Source organism: Schistocerca serialis, chromosome 7 (genome assembly GCF_023864345.2).
Source record: "Schistocerca serialis cubense isolate TAMUIC-IGC-003099 chromosome 7, iqSchSeri2.2, whole genome shotgun sequence".
Taxonomy (NCBI): domain Eukaryota; kingdom Metazoa; phylum Arthropoda; class Insecta; order Orthoptera; family Acrididae; genus Schistocerca; species Schistocerca serialis.
The window spans coordinates 335,338,915-335,359,557 of record NC_064644.1 but is presented as its reverse complement, the minus strand read 5'-3'; the positions used below and the strand labels follow the sequence as shown (position 1 = coordinate 335,359,557).

The following is a 20,643-nucleotide window of genomic DNA, read 5'->3' as shown; positions in this document are numbered from 1 at the left end:
GTGCCCGATAAGGATGTGCAACAGGTAGCTACGAACTTCTTCACGCAGCAGGACATGGTGTTTTGCCAAACGGATATCTTCAACCTGGTATGTCAATGGGATGATTGTGTCAATGCTGACGGCGATTTTGCCGGATTGGCACACCGATTCTGGACAGTACGGCCTTCAAAAAGACACATTTTGATCGCCGCTTATAGTATGGTACATTAATAGGTACGAAATTTTTATTTTTTATTTGCACAAAAATCCAGAACCCATACGATAGAATGAGTCAGAAATATTTTACATATTTATATCTTATGTTATTTATGAAATCAATTACGTTTTTTTTTATAAAAAAAAAAAGAAATTTTACAAGTCACACATCATCTTCTTGCTCTCTTCCAGCAGCTGCAGCAATGGGAGGCGTGCAGATCATCAAGTCAGCCACTGCTGATACCCATGTATATTCTTATCATCACATGGTATATTTTCTGGTTTATATATTTTCTTTGATGCCTCTTCGTCAAATCCACTTACGTTTTCTTCACTAGATGAAAAAATTAGCGCTTCTCCAATCATCTGTTGGAAATCCACTGAAGTCTTCCACTTCGCATTCATCTATTAAAAGTATAATTTCCTCATTAGTAGGCCCTAAATGTAAAAATCAAACGCAGTGTGACAATAACGTGCAAATCTATTGGCAATAAGATATATTTGTTTCATAATCCGCTTCGAAACCTAGCCTCACATATCGGCCTAAATGAGCATAAGCAAGTAACACAGTCCCAGCACGCAGAATTGTGCTTATGGAAGCCGGCGGTTGTAGGCGCTTCAGTCCGGAACTGCACTGCTGCTATGATCGCAGGTTCGAATACTGTCTCAGGCATGGATGTGTGTAATGTCCTTAGGTTGGTTAGGGTTAAGTAGTTCTAAGTCTAGGGGACTGAGGACCTCAGATGTTAAGTCCCATAGTGTTTTTTGTGCTTATGGAAGTTGCAGTCATTTTAACAGTGAAGCTATTAAAACATGTTTAGCGCACAAATTTTTTATTTCTTCTGTAGACCTATCCGATGCTGAAACAATTTTTTCAAATGTCAAAACAATAAAAAATGCACAATTAACACTTTCCTCGACGCAGACACTCCGGGCCAGCCACACTGAAAATTTCCAAAGTTTAATACAAAATACCCCGAGTCTGTAACAAGATACCAAAGTGCTTCGAGTTGTATAAGAAGCAAAGATCCCCGACCAATTGTTTCGCTGATGACTAAACGACGTAGCGCAATAGTATGACACTACAACGCACATAAACAAAGCCCGTACAACTGCGCGTGCCATGTCCGAAAACGTTAGGTACCGCTATTAACAATAGTCTTTTTGCAAGGTACACAACTTCAAATGTCCTTTGTATGCAGTTCACTTCGTAATAGTCGCTCGGAAACTGGCTGAGATGTCCTGACACCTATCTCGTTAGAAATCTGTTGTCATTGACAAGGCACGGCAAATGTCCGATCGTTCGCGAAATAGAAACCACAGTGAAAACCCAATGAAACTTTGTGCTGATGTGTTGTGCAGTGTGTCTAGTATGGCCGTCAGAAGCGTCACATCGCTCTTTTCAGTTCTGGAAGCATAATTAGAACGTAAAGATGCCTAGAAAATAGTGTCTCCTGCCAAGCATGAAAGCCTGCTGAGAGGTTTGGCCTGATTTCATGGAGCCCGCATAACATACCTCACACGTTTCCTTTTTCAACTAAATGGTTCAAATGGCTCTGAGCACTAAGGGACTTAACATCTATGGTCATCAGTCCCCTAGAACTTATAACTACTTAAACCTAACCAACCTAAGGACATCACACAACACCCAGTCATCACGAGGCAGAGAAAATCCCTGACCCCGCCGGGAATCGAACCCGGGCGCGGGAACCGAGAACGCTACCGCACGGCCGCACACTGCAGGGGCAATGAAGACGCTCCTGCATCCTTCTCGATGGGAGGTATTTGATGACCCATCATACAGCCCAGACGTGGCTCCCTCTCATTTTCAACTCTGCTCACACGAACTGCTGGTTATAAAGACAAAAATTTGCCACAGACAACGAGCTGCAGACCAGCGGAGAGAATGGGTGGAAAGCACAGGCGGTGGCCTTCTATGACGAGGGTATTGGAAAGTTGGTACAACACTACAACAATGTCTAAGTCGGAGGGGCGACTATGTGGAGAAGCAGCTGGAAGGCGTAGCTAACTGTTCTCAATAAAACATTTTTGTATTTCACTGTGGTTTACATTTTGCGTCCGATCGCACTTTAATAGACAAATAGCCCTCGTACTAATTCCTCTTAGACATGTTAGACAGCCCGCATTGATACACCAACAAATCGGCCATAATTATTCTCGGCGTGGTGTAGTCATCGCTACGTCCTAAGACAATAGCTCTTTTGTCATTCTGTCACGCCTCCTCCTCGACCTTCTTATTGCGCTGTTCCCTTACAACCTACTGGCACATACATAGTACTTCACTGGCATGACTTGCGTCAGCGGTAGAGTGTCACATGACAACCTCGTACTGTCGTCGTCGGCTGATACTCGTATCCGAATTTTCAATTTTCTTCTGCATTTCCATTACTGCACCGCAGTTCAGGTGTGCAGATACTTTTGATCGCTTAGCAGACCAATCCTGGTCACATAGACTACACATGATGGAGGGTGGAGGGCGTGGCTGGGCCTGGCAAAGCTTACCTCTCTGACGTGTTCCTGCCTTCGACGTTCCTGCTATAAATATAAGGCAGCAGCTGAAGAAATTATGCGCCAGTGATTATGAATTTCTGCTGCGGTGTACCAGTTACTGGGGTCAAAGTTTAGACTGTTCAGATACTTCTTGACTTTGTCCGTATAGCGCAAGCGCTGGCAACCTTTAGTGACACGCGGGCCTGATTCACATACTCAAGCTGGCGGGCTGGCTCGTCACGTGAGGTGACAGTAACGCTCCTAGCACATAAAGTCAGAACTACAGCGCCAGTGACGTTAATGCCTGTGGGCTAACGCACCGATATGAAAGGCACCCGTTTCCCCACACGCCACGCCAACAAATTGTGCCTCAAAGCATGTTTTTAAGGTACATTCATTTTACAAATTATGCAAGTTAATTACAGTCTTTTGCAAGTCTAATGAAAGTCTTATTAAGACCATAACAGTTGCAAAAGACGGTATTTAACCTACCCTACTTGTATATCTACGAATGCGGGAAAAGTGGCTGAAAAACAGACAACATACACTTTCATTTTATTTTCAGACGTTTATATTTATTTACACGTCTTCAACTTTGTTTCTTCGCTCACGATGTTTTACGAGGGTAGTTTGAAAAGTTCTCTGAATCACCATGAGAGGTCAGCGCTAGTACAACGAGTTGTTCACATGATATTCATTGGACTGTGCCTGCAAACACGTACGACGTCAGTGCTCTTGGAAGAGAGCTGTGGCGATGACGTGGATTTGTTGTTGTTCCTGCATAGTGATCTGTGAAGATGGAAAAAATCGAGATTCGAGCAGTGCTCAAGAACTTCGTTAAAAAGGTACAAAAGCAAAGGACATTCATGCCGACTTCCAGAATACACTGGCGGACTGTTGCTAAGTGGACAAGTGAATTTAAATTTGGTCGGGAGAACTTAGAGAATGATCCGCGCATTGGTCGGCCAAGATGTGTCACTACTCCAGAAATCATTGCAAAAGTGCACAAAATGGTCATGGAGGATCGCCGATTGGAAGTGCGTGAAATTTCTCACGCTTGCCAGATGTCATATGAAAGGGTAATCACATTTTAAATGAAGAATTTGAAATGAAAAAATTATCTGCAAGATGGGTGCGACTCTTGACGCGCCCGCACATTATGTGCCGTCGCCATGGCAAAATTACACAAACTAAGGTATGTTGCCACATCCGCCTTATTCGCCTGATATGGCTCCGTCAGACTTCTATCTCTTTCCAAAACTGAAAATTTTTCTTGGTGGACGAAGATTCACTTCAAACGAAGAATTGATAGCCAGAATTCACAACTATTTTGCAGGCTTGGAGGAAACTCATTTTCGAGATGGGATCAAGGCACTGGACCATCGTCGAACCAAGTGCATTAATCTACAAGGGGACTACACTGGAACATAAAAGTTTCAGTGATGTAAGTACGTTTTTCTGCTCCGTTCCGAAAACTTTTCAAACCACCCTCATACAATAGCTGACTTAAAAACTTCCGTTGCAAAATTCTGCAAAGCCGTTAGTAAAGAAATGATGTTCACGACACGTAAATAAAATTTATGTAAACATATGAAGATGGGTATCTTGAAATGTCATCCTAGAAAAATAAACAACTATAAAGACAACTGGCTACAGCTAATTCCTATTTTCAACACTTGCAGTTTTTAATTCGTCCACGATGGACAAGAATTATTTGTTAGTGTTCCCAGAACCATTATTAGAAAACATCTTTTTCAAACATTGGTCAAAAAATGATTTAATGACTGATCTATAGGGGTTGTTTCTGTAACGCTAATTGAATTATGCCTTTTTTTGTTCAATTTAAGAAAGTTTACAAGTCTAAATAGCTTGTATTTAGCACATATCGGCTGTATTACACGGAAGACAAGCTAGAATAATACGAACAACAGCGTGGGGAATATCCGAAAATGTGTCATGGGTGGAGTACAGTGCAAGCAAGCACTTCGCTTTCCCTCACGAATTTCCTCCGCGCGTCGGATTGAAACTAATCTCGGGCTGGATCCGTGTTCAGAGGAGCACCTCGGAGCCTTGTATCTATGCTCACTTCACTACACAAAATTTTCGAGGAATTCTTTCTTTCTCATGTGTTGACATGCCCAATCCATGTGTGTTGGTGACCAGTAACGATGGCTTCTATACTGTACATCTTCGCCTTCTCAACAACAGTAATGTTTGATAAGGATTTGATAACATTTGATGTTAATAATGTACCTGAGCTTGTGTTGGTTGAAGCATTCTAGTTTCTTGAGATCAGGCGATACAGCGTCCAGGTTCCGCAACCATAGAGCAGGATAGAAACAACAACTGCTCGATACACCATCAGTTTGGTGCATAGTGTCAGATCTTTATTTAGGAAAACCCGCTGTAGGAGACGTCCAAATTCGACACGTCCAGCATGAATTCTGCACTACACGCCCTTTTCCAATGAGCAGTTAAATGAAAATATATTTCCTAGTTAAAGGAAGTGATCGGCTTGTTTCAAAGGTGTGCTTGAAACAGAAATGTTGAAATCTGGAAAGGTAATTCCAGAAGCTGGCTGTGCGAGTACCTTTGTTTTTTGGATATTGATGATCTGCCGAACTGTTCATATGCAGTACTAAAACAATTTACTGACACGTGCAGCTCTGCTGGTGTTTGAGCTGTAGATGACTGTCGTCTGCATACTGCAGTTCATTAATCTTGACAACACTAGAATGGAGCCTGGACTGATTAAATAGCTCTCTGTCAAGCTCTAAACCTGGCGGTTTGCATACGATGTATCAAAGAATGGCTGCTAGGTACAGAACAAACAATGTTGATGCGAAGTCACATCCTCTTTTGAGCCCTTTAGTAACAGATAATTCGTCAGATATTTTATTCTGGTACAGCATTTGCCCAGTCATGTCATTATGGAAAGCTCGAATCAGCCGAACAAACTATTCAGGGCAGCCAAACCGTTTTAAGACCTTCCAGACAGCTTCTCTAAGCACCGTATCAAACGCCTTTTATAGGTCACAAACAGTAATAGTAAAGACTTATGTTGCTCCCCACACTCCTCCTGCAGTTGTAGTGCACAGAAGACCGTATCAATAATTTCTCTGGAGGGGCGAAATCCACCCTGAGATTCAGGAAGTACGGTCTCGGAAAGATTCTGGAGGCAATTCAACAGAATTCTACCAAAATTTTACCAGCCACGGAGAGCAGGGATATGCTACAACAATTAACACATACACTGATGAGCCAGAACATTAAGACCACCTACATAATAGCCGATATGTCCATCTTTGGCACAGATAACAGTGGCGGCGCTTTGGCTTGGAAGTAATGAGGCCTTGGCAGGTCGCACATCTGCACACACGTCACCTAATTCCCATGATGTCTGGAGAGGAGGGAGATGAACTCTGACACCACATTCAGTCACATCCTAGATGTGTTCGATCGAGTTCAAATCTGGTGAGTTGTGGGGTCAGCACATCAATCGGAACTCGCCACTGTGTTCCTTGAACCTTTCCATCACACTCCCTGAATTGTGACACGGCGCATTATCTTGCTGAAAAATGCCTGTGCCGTCTGGAAACACGATAGTCATGAAGGAGTGTACGTGGTCTGCAACCAGTGCACGATACTCCTTGGCCGTCGTGGTGCCTTGCACGAGCTCCACTGGACTCTTGGATGCCCAAGTGAATGTTCCCCAGAGCATAATGGAGCCGCCGCTTGCTTGTCTCCGTTCAGCACTGCAGGTGTCAAGGAGCTGCTCCCCTGGAAGACGACGGATTCGCACACCTCCATCGGCATCTGAAGAAGGTATTGGGTTTCATCAGACCACTCTGCCACTGGGCCAACGTCCAGTGCCGATGATCACATGCTCATTTCAATTGTAGTTGCCGATGTCGCGGTGTTCACATGGTGCATGCACGGGTAGTCGGCTGCAGAGGCCCAGTGGTGCACTGCGTGTTCAGACACCACTTGTACTCCGCCCAGCATTTAAGTCTGACGTTAGTTCTGCCACAGTCCGGCGCCTGTCCTGTTTTACCAGTCTGCCCAATCTATGACGTCCGACATCTGTAATGGGCCGGCCGCGGTGGCCGAGCGGTTTTAGGCGCTTCAGTCCGGATCCGTGCGACTGCTACGCTCGCAGGTTCGAATCCTGCTTCGGGCATGGATGTGTGTGATGTCCTTAGGTTAGTTAGGTTTAAGTAGTTCTAAGTTCTAGGGAACTGATGACCTAAGATGTTAAGTCCCATAGTGCTCCGAACCATTTGATTTGAACCATCTGTAATGAAGGGTGGCCGCCCAACCAAACACGTCTGGACATGAGTTCACCGTGGTTTCGTCACGTGTTGAAGACAGCCACCTCAGAACCTGTAAAACACCCGACAAGTCGTGCTGTTTCCGAAATACTTGTGCCGAGACTCAGGACCATTAAAATATGCCCTTTGTCAAGGTCACTGATACTATGTGCAACGTGCGTGTCTCTGACAAGTGGTCATTCCTCGCTAAGTGACGCTGTTATCGCCTGGACGGGCTTATATCAATAGTGGGTCGGTGGTCCTGATGTTCTGACTGATCAATGTATTGTTGTTGATAATTCTTCCTGGTTATATGGCCGAGGTCCATGGACCACGGCCATATAACCCGGAAGAATTATGAACAACAGTACCATCCGGTCGTGAAAGCCTTCATTGTATGATCAACGTATGCTTCGTGTGGTGTAGTCCGGAGAGATAGGTGCCAAGGCAAAGTTGGTACTTTGCAATGGAACCCCAAGGAAACGCAGTGGCTGCCAGCAGCATCGGCGAAAGAGGAACGACGGCGTAGATCCGGCCAGAAGAGTTTCCATATGCTACTGCATCAGCACACGTACTTAACGTCTGCGCGCAGTGCCACTCAGATCATAAGCAGTCATCGCCGAAGGCGACAGCGTCGTTTCTCTACTGAATCATCAGTGCAACAGACGAGTGTTATTTCGTCCGTATATTACTTCTGGTATGCGGGAACAGATATAAAATTCCTCTGTCGCAGTGACTTCGGTCGTCCGTGTTACTGAACATCGCAACGAAGATATATTACAAAATACTTACGTAGAAAATGAATTAGCATGAATGGGTTAACGATAATACGTTATAAATAAGTCAAGACTTATTAATTTATTTTATTTATTAATAATTACTCGTATTTATCTTCGTGTAGTATTTACAATTAACAGGCTCTGGGTTAATAGTCCAACAAATCTATACTATTACTTATAGACAGGTCGTTGTTACCACAAATATCGAAAAGTACTTGACCAACTTACTTAAATTTTTACACGTTACTTTGATAAACATTTCGATGAACAAAGGCTATATATTATACGCTGTGTACAGGGTGTCCCACTCAAACCTCCCTGATTTAAAAGACCCAGGAAAAAAAAACACATTAGATACGACAATGAAAAGTGCACCACATTGTACAGTATCTCAAAGAAATTTTTCATTTTTCGTCAATACACCTCTACATGTGAACCATTTGTAGTACGAAGAATATCGAGTCTATATTCAATTTCTTGCCAAGTTCTTTGTAACATTTCCGCTGTTATTATTGCAATCGCATTAGTGGTACGATGTCGCAAAGTAGGAATATCGTCCACTTTGGTTGCATACACCCGGTCCTTCACGAACTCCCACGTGAAGAAATCAAGCGGCGTAATGTCGGGTGAACGTGGTGGTCAGGGAATGTGTCCTCCGCGACCGATCCAATGATTGGGAAGTTGCCTATCCAGGAACTTGCAAACAGCCGTTGACCAATGCGACAGAGCTCCATCTTGTAGAAAAATTATGTTGGGTTGCAAGTCTTGTATCTGAGGATACACTAACTGCTCCAACATGTCCAGATACACTGACCCATTCACTGTTTGTTCCGCAAAGAAGAATGGTCCAACAATCCTGTCATGCATTAGCCTACACCCGATGTTTAGTTCAGGGCTATCACGAACATGTTCAATGACAACGTGACGATACAGATAACCCCAAATCCGAACATTATGCCTATTAACCCTTTCAGATAGATGAAAGGTTGCCTCATTTGAGAATAAACATCTTTCCAGGAAGGTGGCATCCATACCAATACGCTGCAGCATATCCGCAGCAAATAGTTGTTGGCGTGGTTTGTCGTTTGGCGTCAGATGTTGCAGAATTTGCACTTTGTAAGCACACATACGAAGACGCTGGTGAATGACACAATACTATGTTGATCGAGGTACATCAGGTTGCCTAGATACTTGACGAATTTATTACGTGGCCTTCTGAGAAACGTTTGTCTGATGTCCTCCACTGTCTCCTCTGAAACTCCGTAACGTGCTCCGCCAAAATTTTCAGAACACTTACTGTGACCAGAAACTTCCTATACCATTACTTAATTGTTTTCACACCAGGTGGATCACCTTTCATACACATGACAATTTCTTTGCACAGCAGTCGGCGATTTTGTTTCTGCAAACCACACTACTGCTTGCGCGCACTGCTGTGGAGTCGCCATTTTCACTTCATGTGACCTTGTTGCACTCTGGCGACCATAAAAAATGGTTCAAATGTCTCTAAGCACTATGGAACTTCATATCTGAGGTCATTAGTCCCCTTAACTTAACTACTTAAACCTAACTAACCTAAGGACATCACACACATCCATGTCCGAGGCAGGATTCGAAACTGCTACCGTAGCAGCAGCGCAGTTCCGCACTGAAGCGCTTAGAACCGCTCGGTCACAACGGCCGGTTGGCGACGATACTTTGGGCTTCTGACGTGGGAATATAAATTCTTTGAGATGCCCTACAGTGTGGTGCATTATTAATTGTCGTATCTACTGTGTGTGGTTTTTCTCTCCTGGGTCCCTGAAATCAGGGAGGTTTGAGTGGGACACCCTGTATAATGTGGAAATAAAGTTAGCAAAAATCTTTAAAAGTTATTGACAATTTACTTCAAATTTTTACCCGCTCCTCTATTAAACATTCAGACAGACACAGGCTATATAATTTTTTAAGCAAGAGTGTACAGGTTTTCTATTAAAACTGACTGAGTTATAAAATGCTGTGCTGTGGTCTGCAGTAAAAATGTACCGTTTTGTTTTTTACCTCGATGGACAAAGAGAGGGGGAAAAGCTGATGGACGAAGAGATGCGGAGGAAGGCGAGATGGGCAATGAAAGATGGAGGGGAAGGTGGACAGAGAGAAGATGGAGAAGGACATTAGGGCGTGTATCCAATTGCCATACATATATAGCAACTGCGAGGCCTTTTGTAAGGATGGCGACAATAGTTCGTGTCAGATGGTACCTTACAAGTTTCCCGCATTAACAGTTCACCATTTACAGCATTCCAAGACAAACAGCGTGCTCTTGTAAGGGAATGGCCAACATTTTGTCTAGTGAACTTATTTCGAAACTTGTCCGATCTCGTGACGAAAGCAAACATGGGGATGATTGAAGTAGCGTATTTTTATTAACGAAGGAAGACAATAAGGAGCTTAGTATTTAACGTCATGTCGACGACTTCATTAGAAGAAAGGAATCACAAGTCCATTACAGAGGTAGCATGAACTCTGATTCTCCGAAGGACATACATATACATCTACACTCCACAAGCCAAATAGCAGTATGTGGCAGAGGGTGCTTTGTGTACGCCTGTCGCTTCTCCTTTCCTGTCCCAGTCGCAAATAGTTCGCGGGAAGAACGATTGCTGGTAAGCACTCGTGTGTGGTCTAATCTCTCTAATTTTATCTTCATGGTAGTTTCGGGAGACATCCTTAGGATGAAGCAATACATTTGTTGACTCTTCTAGGAACGTCCGCTCTCGGAACTTAACAGTAGACCAAATCGTGATGCAGAACGCCTCTCTTGCACACCTGCCACTGGAGTCACTTGATCATCTCTTTGGCGCTTTCATGCCTACTAAATGAACTTGTAACGAAACGCACTGCTCTTCTTTGGATCTTCTCTATTTCCTCTATCAATCTCATCTGGTACGGATGCCATAATGACGAGCAATATTCAAGCATTGGTCGAACGATTGTTTTGTAAACTACTTCCGTTATTGATGGACTGCATTTCCTGAGAATTCTTCCAATGAATCTTAATCTGGCACCTGCCTTACCGGCAATTAATTTCATGTGGTCTTTCCACTTCAAATCGCTCCATATGCATACTCCTAGATAGTTCATAGACTTGGCTTGTGTAGTATATAGATTAGTTGGACTATTAACTCAGCGCCTGTTATTTGTAAGCACTGCACTAAGATAAATAATTATTAATAAACAAGATAAATTAACAGGTCGTGACATATTTATAACTTAGTGTTAACCTAATCATAGTAATCCAATTTCCGTTTAAGTATTTTGTAATAGTATTTTCGTTATGGTGTTCAGTAAAAAGGACGACCTATGCTGCTGCGAGAGAATTTTATAGCCAGCAGTAATCACCTAAGGACGGACCTGCAGCTTATTCTTCGGAATAGCAATATTGGTCGTCCTACTAGAAAGATTTTTAAACAGGCACTGTTATTATAAATATGCTATTATTATTAATTGAAAAATAAGAGAACAGTTAATTAGGACAACACATTAGCTTCACGAAAGCTTGTAAAGATTTTGGTGTTGACAGGATGTTACACTAACTTCCCTTCGTAACATTTAGTGAAAATGATTTAAGGTGGAATCTAAGAACATACTGTCGGCTCTAAAATGCATACAGAGGTAAAGAATGTGGGCTTACGGGCACTCTTTAGCTGCAATTGTTTCATAAAAGGTGAGTGGTAAAACAGTCCCCCCCCCCCCCCCCAACCCGCCTGACGTTAAATATGTAAGCAGTAAAAACAGCACGAACGGGAATCGTACCTCTTTTCTTTAAACAATGAAAAGTTATCAGCAAAACTAATACTCTCAGTATAGTTTCTTAGCTCTGGTATAACGGGAAGAGACAGTGAAGAAATCGATACGTCGGCTGACAGCTGTTTAAAAATGAATGTGAACCGTCGAAGACTGGCCCAGTTTCCCCTGTCACCCCATCAGCTGCTTCCCGGTATGAAGCCACTGCCTTGATAAGGTCTTACATAACATTATTTGACACAGTCACAGCCTTAAATTCTTCTTATGCCTAAACACAATTCTTTGTTATATTTTCATCTGAATGTTTCTTCTCCTGTTCCTTTTGACAGTGTATTAAGTGGAAATAAATTGATATTTGTTTACTGACGCTGGAGTAAAAGGTATGAGAGTCAAATGAAAGTGTGGCATGAAAACGAACCGTGGGGGACTCGTAGCTAAGTTAGTTTTGCATTAGAAGTAGTTAAGACACTTGACACGCATACGAGTTGACTATGGTTCAGTTCCCGATACGCCCAGTCTGATTAAGTTTTCCGTGGTTTTTTGGAAAAGCACCCGCCCGATCTCCTTTCCCTTCCTTCTTCTCAAACAACCTTCGGCTCCGTCCCTAATGACATCGTCGTCGACGAGACGTTAAATGCCAATCCTTTTTCTGTTTTATTGAATACACGTGCACCGAAATATTTGACTTCTTTCTATATAAATGTTAAATACTTTACGTTTTTATAGGAATAATTGTTAGTCTATTATAACCATGCTGCATGCAATTTTTTGAGAAAAGAAAAAAGTTAACGACAAAAGTCAAGAATGGATGTATCATTTGTCAAAATTTCAAGCTTTATAACACCACCATTGTAGGATGTTCTAGAATTAACATAAGCCATAAGTCTTGTAACACTCTTTCGTATCCCTAAAACACGTCACAGTTCATTGGTGCAGGGAAATTTAGAGAATAAACTTCGAAGGCTTACTGAAAAGTGATGTCTCAGAATATTTTTGAGAAACCTCGTAAAACGTTTTAAAAAAACCAAACGTTGTATTGTATTGTATGTGTTGTATGATAACCGGGGACCTACAAACGACGGAGAGGCTCCGTCCCCGCCGCAGCCGCAGTGGTCCACAACTACGGCAGTCCACTTCACCCCTCCGCCGAACCCCCCCCACCCCCCAAGGAACGTCTCACACCAGACGAGTGTAACCCCTATGTTTGCGTGGTAGAGTAATGGTGGTGTACACGTATGTGGAGAACTTGTTTGCGCAGCAATCGCCGACATAGTGTTGCTGAGGCGGAATAAGGGGAACCAGCATTCGCCGAGGCAGATAGAAAACCGCCTAAAAAGCAACCACAGACTGGCCGGTTCACCGGACCTCGACGCAAATCCACCGGGCGTATTCGTGCCGGGGACCAGGCGTTCCTTCCCGTCCGGAAAGCCGTGCATTTGACCGCGCGGCCAACCGGGCGGGCTTAAACAAACGTTACTAGCATCCCACATCTTCAACAGCATCACCCTGTCGATGAACACGTATCTCCCAACGAGAGATCGGTTTGTTCAAAAATGGTTCTCAGCACTATGGGACTTAACATCTGAGGTCATCAGTCCCCTAGACTTAGAACTACTTAAACCTAACTAACCTAAGGACATCACACACACCCATGCCCGAGGCAGGATTCGAACCTGCGACCGTAGCAGTAGCGCGGTTCCGGACGACCGGTTTGTTGATACTGTCTCTGTAGATTGTCTTTGTTGCTTGCACTGCATCACTATCAAAGTAGAGCCCTCAAAGATGACCTTCAAGTTTTGCAAACAGACGGATATGGGAGTAGGCGAAGTCGGAACTGTGTGGAGGATGGTTGATGACAGTGAAAGCAAGGCATCGGAATGTGCCCATGTCGCTTCGCTGATGTGACATTGTGATGCTGAAGGAGAGGGCGCTCCACGCGTGACCGAACTCTTCGAATTCGAAACTATTACAGAAGCTGATTCTCACGCACTAACATAGTTACGTTACACACCGCATGTTACACGCTACAGTTCGGAGCTCACTAGTGGCAGAGGGCTGCAACTACGTAGACATCAAAATAAAGATTTGCAATGTTAATAATGAATGTTTTACTTAAAATGATTTAGAAATTGTCACATAGAAAAATTCGTAGTCATTACTTTTTCAGCACGCTGTGGAATTTCTTCTTTCTTAATATACATACAAATGTGGTAGCGTGATCTGAAAATGTAACAGACATAGGTGCTCCATTAAGTACAGTATGTTGGCTTTCAGTGATCAGTCTGTGGTTCCAAAACCTGAGCAGTACTGCTACTTTGAATGGACTGCAGTTACGGAGACTATCGTTTTCTGAGAAGTGTAGAACTTCGTACATTGTGTTTCGTCAAAGTATAACGACTACCCGTGTGTTGACATAATCAAATAAATCATTAAGTTCAATTTAATCGAGAGAACTATTATTAATCCTATTTTCATTATTGTATATCTCTAAAAATCAGGTGTATGGTAACAGCGAGGTAGATATTCCTAAATTAAGGAAAGCTGTCGTTATTCCCAAGGTTTGTTTACACACCCTAGCACTTAATCTCTGATAGTCACGAACCTCTTCGTCCTGCGATGTGAGAACTAGCTCACGCAGCCAATTACTGTTAATTCGTAGTATGCTGATGCATTAGCTCCATACGTAACAATCATATACAACCGTTCGCTCCATGAAAGGTCCGTACCCAAAGACTAGAAAGTAGCACAGGTCACACCAATATTCAAGAAAGGTAGTAGGAGTAATCCACTAAATTACAGGCCTATATCGTTAACGTCGATATGCACCAGGATTTTAGAACATATATTGTGATCGAACGTTATGAATTACCTCGAAGGAAATGGTCTATTGACACACAGTCAACATGGCTTTAGAAAACATCGTTCCTGTGAATCACAACTAGCTCTTTATTCACATGAAGTGCTGAGTGCTATTGACAAGGGATTTCAGATCGATTCCGTATTCTTGGATTTCCGGAAGGCTTTTGACACTGTGCCACACAAACAGCTCGTAGTGAAATTGCGTGCTTATGGAATATCGTCTCAGTTTTGTGACTGGATTTGCGGTTTCCTGTCAGAGGGGTCACAGTTCGTAGTAATTGACGGACTCGTTAAACTTCGGTTACACGATAAATCATTCTAATCTGAAAGCCGTAAATTCAACTAAATACCAAGGTTTTACAATTACGAATAACTTAAATTCGAAAGAACACATAGAAAATGTTGTGGGGAAGGCTAACCAAAGGTTGCGTTTTATTGGCAGGACACTTAGAAAATGTAACAGACCTACTAAGGAGACTGCCTACACTGGGCTTGTCCGTCCTCTTTTAGAACACTGCTGCGCCGTGTGGGATCCTTACCAGATAGGACTGACGGAGTACATCGAAAAAGTTCAAAGAAAGGCAGCACGTTTTGTATTATCGCGAAATATGGGGGAGAGTGTCACAGAAATGATACAGGATTTGGGCTGGAAATCATTAAAAGAAAGACGTTTTTCGTTGCGACGGAATCTTCTCACGAAATTCCAATCACCAACCTTCTCCTCCGAATGCGAAAATATTTTGTTGGCACCGACCTACATATGGCGGAACGAGCACCACGATAAAAAAAGGAAATCAGGGCTCGTACGGAAAGACATACGTGTTCATTCTTTCCACGCGCTATACGAGATTGGAATAATAGAGAATTGTGAAGGTGGTTCAATGAACCCTCTGCCAGGCACTTAAATGTGATTTGCAGAGTATCCATGTAGATGTAGAGTACGCCATACCGCTAGTGCAAATTACCAGTTTTTACTTACGTGTAGCACTGTTAGAGGTGGTGCTATCAAAAGTATCCGGACATCTCTCAGTGGACATTTATAAGGGGTGTGTCCGGCCTTAGCCTTTATGACAGACTGAACCCTGCTGGGGACACTTTCAATGAGGTGCCTGAATACCTTTGGAGGAATAGCAGTCCAGTCTTCCTCCAGAGGCGAAACCGGTGAAGGTAATGATTGGACGCTGAGATCTGGAGCTAATTCCATATTCTAATTCATCCCAAAAGTGTTCCATTGGGTCAGATCAGGTCTAGGCAGGCCAGTCCATTTCAGGAATGTTATTGTCCACAATCCATTGCCTCAAAAATGCTTCTTAATAACAGGTTCCATTGTCATGCTGATGCAAACAATAATCGCATAAGAAATATTTCTCCACTGTATGCAGGATACAGTGCTGGAAAATGTGTTCAGATCCTTCGGCTTCTTAAGCACAATAAGGAAACTGCACACGACAGACAAAAAAACACCCCCGTACCGTAACACCACACCCTCCGTACTTCATTGTTGGTGCAACACATGATGGTAGGCACGGGGTATATCACAAGGTATAGTGTGATTCATCAGTCCAAATCACTCGTTTACAGGCATCCGCTGTCTAGTGGTGTCGTTCTTTGCTCCACCTCCAGCGTCGCGTAGCTTTGACCACTGAAATGTGTGGCTTATGAGGAGCGACTCGGCCATTGCGCCCCATTGTTTTCAACTCCGTTCTCGCAGTCGATGTGATAGACGGAATGCTGGTAGCAACTGGAACTCAAGAGTGATTCCTTCCGCTGATTTCATGGGATTTTTTGAAATCACCCTATGCAATGCTCGATGATCCGTCCGTCATTACATGAGTCCTGCCTGGTCTTGGTTTAGTTGTGGTTGTTCCTTTACATTTGACTTCACAATCGCAACGTCAAAAGTTGATTTGGGTAGCTTTAGAAGGGTTGAAATGTCCCTGATTTTCTTACTCCGGTCACATCCAATAACTAGCCCACGTTCCAAGTCACTGTGACCTCGTGACAGACCGATTCTACGGTACTGCTTCTCTACTGATAACACAATAATTGGTGCCTACTTTGATTATGGTGGGTCTGCCTCTTGCGAAATATAGTTTTCAATTCCGCATTACATACGGGCGTCCGGATATTTTTGAACATAGAGTGTATTGATGATGATGAGGTTCCATACTCCGAACAGCGTAGGGGACGATGCGGGAAACCCGCTGCGTCGTACTAGGCAAGGTCCTAGCGGCGGTGGTTTGCGATTGCCTTCCTCCGAACATAATGCGGATGAATGAAGACGATGATGAAGGCGACACAACAACACCCAGTCATCTCGAGGGAGGGAAAATCCCTGACCCCGCCGGGAATCGAACCCGGGACCCCGTGCGCGAGAAGCAAGAACGCTACCGCAAGACCAATTACGCGCTAGAAAACAGTGATTGAAGAAGAGAATAAGAATCGACCCCTGACTTTTGGTTTTACATAATCGAACGAATCATAAACCCATAGCAGTCTGGTCCAGTTCCTTGGCGTTACCACTAAACAATCCGATTATTCGCGGAAAAATTGTCGTTTGAAACTCTTCCCAAAGTAAGCAGAGTTTTGCGAACAGGTAAGAAAAAGAATAAACAACAGTAAACTAATGTCAGTAGGTAGCTAATTAAAGATGAACTTCAGCTTCCGAAACGCGATATTGTTGCTCATCTTGTCTACTCTTCGATTGTTTGTCCTTGCAGTGTGCTCCTAAACATCTAATAAAGATTGATCTTTCGAGCCATGCCTAAGCCTATTTAGGTGCGTTTAGCGCGATGGGGTTTCACCTATTCTTGTCGCTATTGAGACAGGATGGATTTTTTTCCAATCCTACAGAACATCAGTTATCTGAAAACCGACCAGACGAAACATCGGTTAATCAAAAGCCTTCCAGCCGGTTAATTCAAATTCGCGCGCCCAGTGGCTATCAAGAATCGACAGGCGATATAACAACTTAGTGTTATCGACGACCAAGACTCTTGCGTCGACCAGGAAGAACGTCGTGACGACAGTGATGAAAAAGAACCACCCAGTGAGGAAGTTTACCATAACCTTGAGACAGCTGCTAAGTGGTTAGAATAACTAACAAGAATGTGATCCTGTATTACTTCTGTCTTTAAAACGATTCAGTAACGAAGAGAGAGAGAGAGAAGAATGAAGGGTAGGATTTAACATCTTGTCGAGTTCGAAGTCATTACAAACAGCGCACAAGCTCGTAACTTTTTAAGGATGTGGAAAGAAATCTGTCGTGCATCGTCAAAGGAACAATTTGCCTGAAGCGATTTGGGGAAATTACGGAAATCCTAAATCTGAATGACCGGGCGGGTCCTCCCGAATGCGAGAGCGAGAGAGTAAAACGAGTCTCAGCTCTGAAAAAAATTTTGGGCATTTTTTTCAGGTAATCAAAGCTCTACTGCGTATGTTAATGCAGACATATTCTATTTTTTTTTTGTGGTGTCACCGCCAGACACCACACTTGCTAGGTGGTAGCTTAAATCGGCCGCGGTCCATTTAGTACATGTCGGACCCGCGTGTCGCCACTGTGTGATCGCAGACCTAGCGCCACCACAATGCAGGTCTCGAGAGACGATATAGCACTCGCCCCAGTTGTGCGAGGAGATTGCTAGCGACCATACGGACGAAGCCTTCCTCTCATTTGCCGAGAGCCAGTTAGAATAGCCTTCTGCTAAGTCCATGGCTACGACCTAGCAAGGCGCCATTAGCCTTACCTACTTTGAGAGTTATAGTATAAATGTCTCAAGAAGAATGCTGTAGTCATCAAATAATAAAGTTAAGTATAAAGCAGCTACGTACTTTTCTTGCTACCATTCAATAGTTATCCTGTTCCAGAATTGACGCCCGTCGGCGTGAGTGTGTACGCGTGCCTTTCTATCGGCTACCCGTCACTGTGGACTGGCTGCCTTGTCAGTTCACTTCATTTTTAATTTTGATTTCTAAAAAAACGGCTACCGGTACATTAGCAGACAACATGACGTCGCTCGCACTTCGAAAAGCTGATTTCTAAGAAACAACTTTCATTCTAAGTTCTGTACTTGACGACCATTTCCACTCCACAATGAACACATAGAGTTAAAGAACAGTATAGGATATGACTTATAGTACATACTTATGGTAGGAAGACTTTTCACAAACTCAATGGCTCCTCTGGCAATCGTTGGCGTGAAAATAGCACTAACAAACTGTTATTAGCGTCTCCATCACTCACTCCCTGTATAAGGGAAAGTGATTACTTATTAGAAATGTTTTCAGAATCACTGAACAGCAATTGTCGACAACCAGCAATGAAAAGAAAAAAAAATCAAGCGGATTTGGCCTATTTTGCTTTCCATAAAATGATACATCATCAATCGGCATACTTACCTTGGCGTCGGCTGAGGCTCAGTTATTAGCGGAATAGCTCGGAGTGCCAAGTAGTAGTTTGTTGTGACTTTCCGTCGGCTGAATCTCTTGCGTAATGATTCTAAGCATCCAATTCCAGAGAGAAAAATGCCATTATCATTTGGTGTCTAGCTGATCAATTTCCGTTACGTTTTTTACTTTCGTTTCGAGTATGGTAGTAGGTGCACGTAACGTATACGAGTTGCTGCCAAATTTGTCAACCCACAGCAAGAATACAATACAATATCTCTTGTTAAGGCTACCTAATTGGTTTCAGATTTCATTGAAAACAATTTTACAGCTGTGAAATGAATTAAAAGTAACAATTCCAATTTTGTAATTTGAAAATGGAACTACATCGAGTCAGACCGGAGCCGCTACTTCTCAAAGTATTCTCATGTCACTCTTGTTTTTCCGGTTAGACACAAGTTTTACATGACAAGATTCGAGAGGTTAAATTGTCCTTTTAGTGTTACTTACCATTTCCATTGTCGTTAGTTAATGTGAGTCATCTTGGAGATGTGTTTGCTCTGTCCCCATAACACATATGATGATACATATGAACAACAACACTGGGAATCCTAAGAAACACCAAAAATTTAAAGTTACGAAATTAGTGCTGCGAAAGTTGTTTCTAACTTGGCAAACAAGAGTGACATGAGAAAAGGTAACATATTAATATACTTGTAACTACTACAAAATGTATTTATTACATGTATAAAAACATGTATTACAGGCCACTGAAGATGCTTCATAAATGAAAGAAGCGAAACGGCTATCGTAAAAAACAAACTGCTTTTCAATTAGTTACAAAAACGGAACATAGCTCCATGAATTTTTAAGCAACTAAGGAACGGCGGGAAACGAAGAAAGCGACAGTTAGAAGTATCTTTGCAATGAATAATTCTTTGCAAAATTGTTCAGTAAGCGGTAGTGGTTGCGCCTATATTTTCAGCTGACTGCTCCGCATAATTGCGGTTTTCTAACGTGTTATCACCGTGTACTTCTTCATACCGGCTTGTACTGTCTTCCGTGATATTTACAGTTCAACGCTAACTTGCGCGGAATCACGCCACCCACCGCACCGTTGTTACCAACCATATCCGCTACACCTGTAGCGCCGCCAGTCCCCTGCAGGATCTCTTACTGAATGACAGACGGATATGTATTACAAAACGCCGGCACGGTATACTGCATCAATGACAACAGGTGAGCCCAGCGACCGGCGCTTCTTACCTGCAGTATTCGATGATAGTGCGTTCCTCGAGATTTGTCTTCCCCCAAGCGACAAAGCAATTGCGGTGTACGCTACGCGCAGCTGCAGCGGCGGCCCGATGAGAAGCACAGTGGGCTGACACTTCCCTTCGGACGGGCTGCGCTTTCCTGACTGAGAGGGAAGCGGCTACTGGAGCGCGCAGGCGGGTGGGTTGGCAACGGTGAGGCGCGCGCCGCGCTCCCAAGCGGACGGGAGTGTAATTAATACGCCGGTAATATTTGACGAGCCCATTCAACTGTGAAGTGCTCAAACTGTGGGAAGTTATACGGTATTTTTTCAGAGCTTATAAAGGAGGTATAAATGCAGCTAGTAATGTGTTGTGCAATTACAATCTAGCAATCGGAAATACTGAAGTCTGAAATCAAGCTGTTTCGTCAACATTATTTTTTGATGTCTTAAAATAGTGATATTTTTGGTATACTAATGTTTTAATATCTACGAAGAATCTTAAACATCAACTATTTTCTTGCTTATGTCATAGGTCATGGTGTTCAATGATACTGGTAATTTC

General features: G+C 43.2%; 1 protein-coding gene across 2 annotated transcripts in view; it reads right to left on the bottom strand.

Moving 5' to 3' along the window:
* LOC126412576 (uncharacterized) overlaps positions 1-20,244 on the bottom strand; it is a 208,840-nt gene extending 188,596 nt beyond the window's left edge. For both annotated transcript variants that reach the window (XM_050082226.1, XM_050082223.1), the window contains exon 1: positions 20,093-20,244. The gene's annotated coding sequence lies outside the window, so the exon portion shown is untranslated. The remainder of the gene's footprint in view (positions 1-20,092) is intronic.
* Positions 20,245-20,643: the final 399 nt, after the last annotated feature.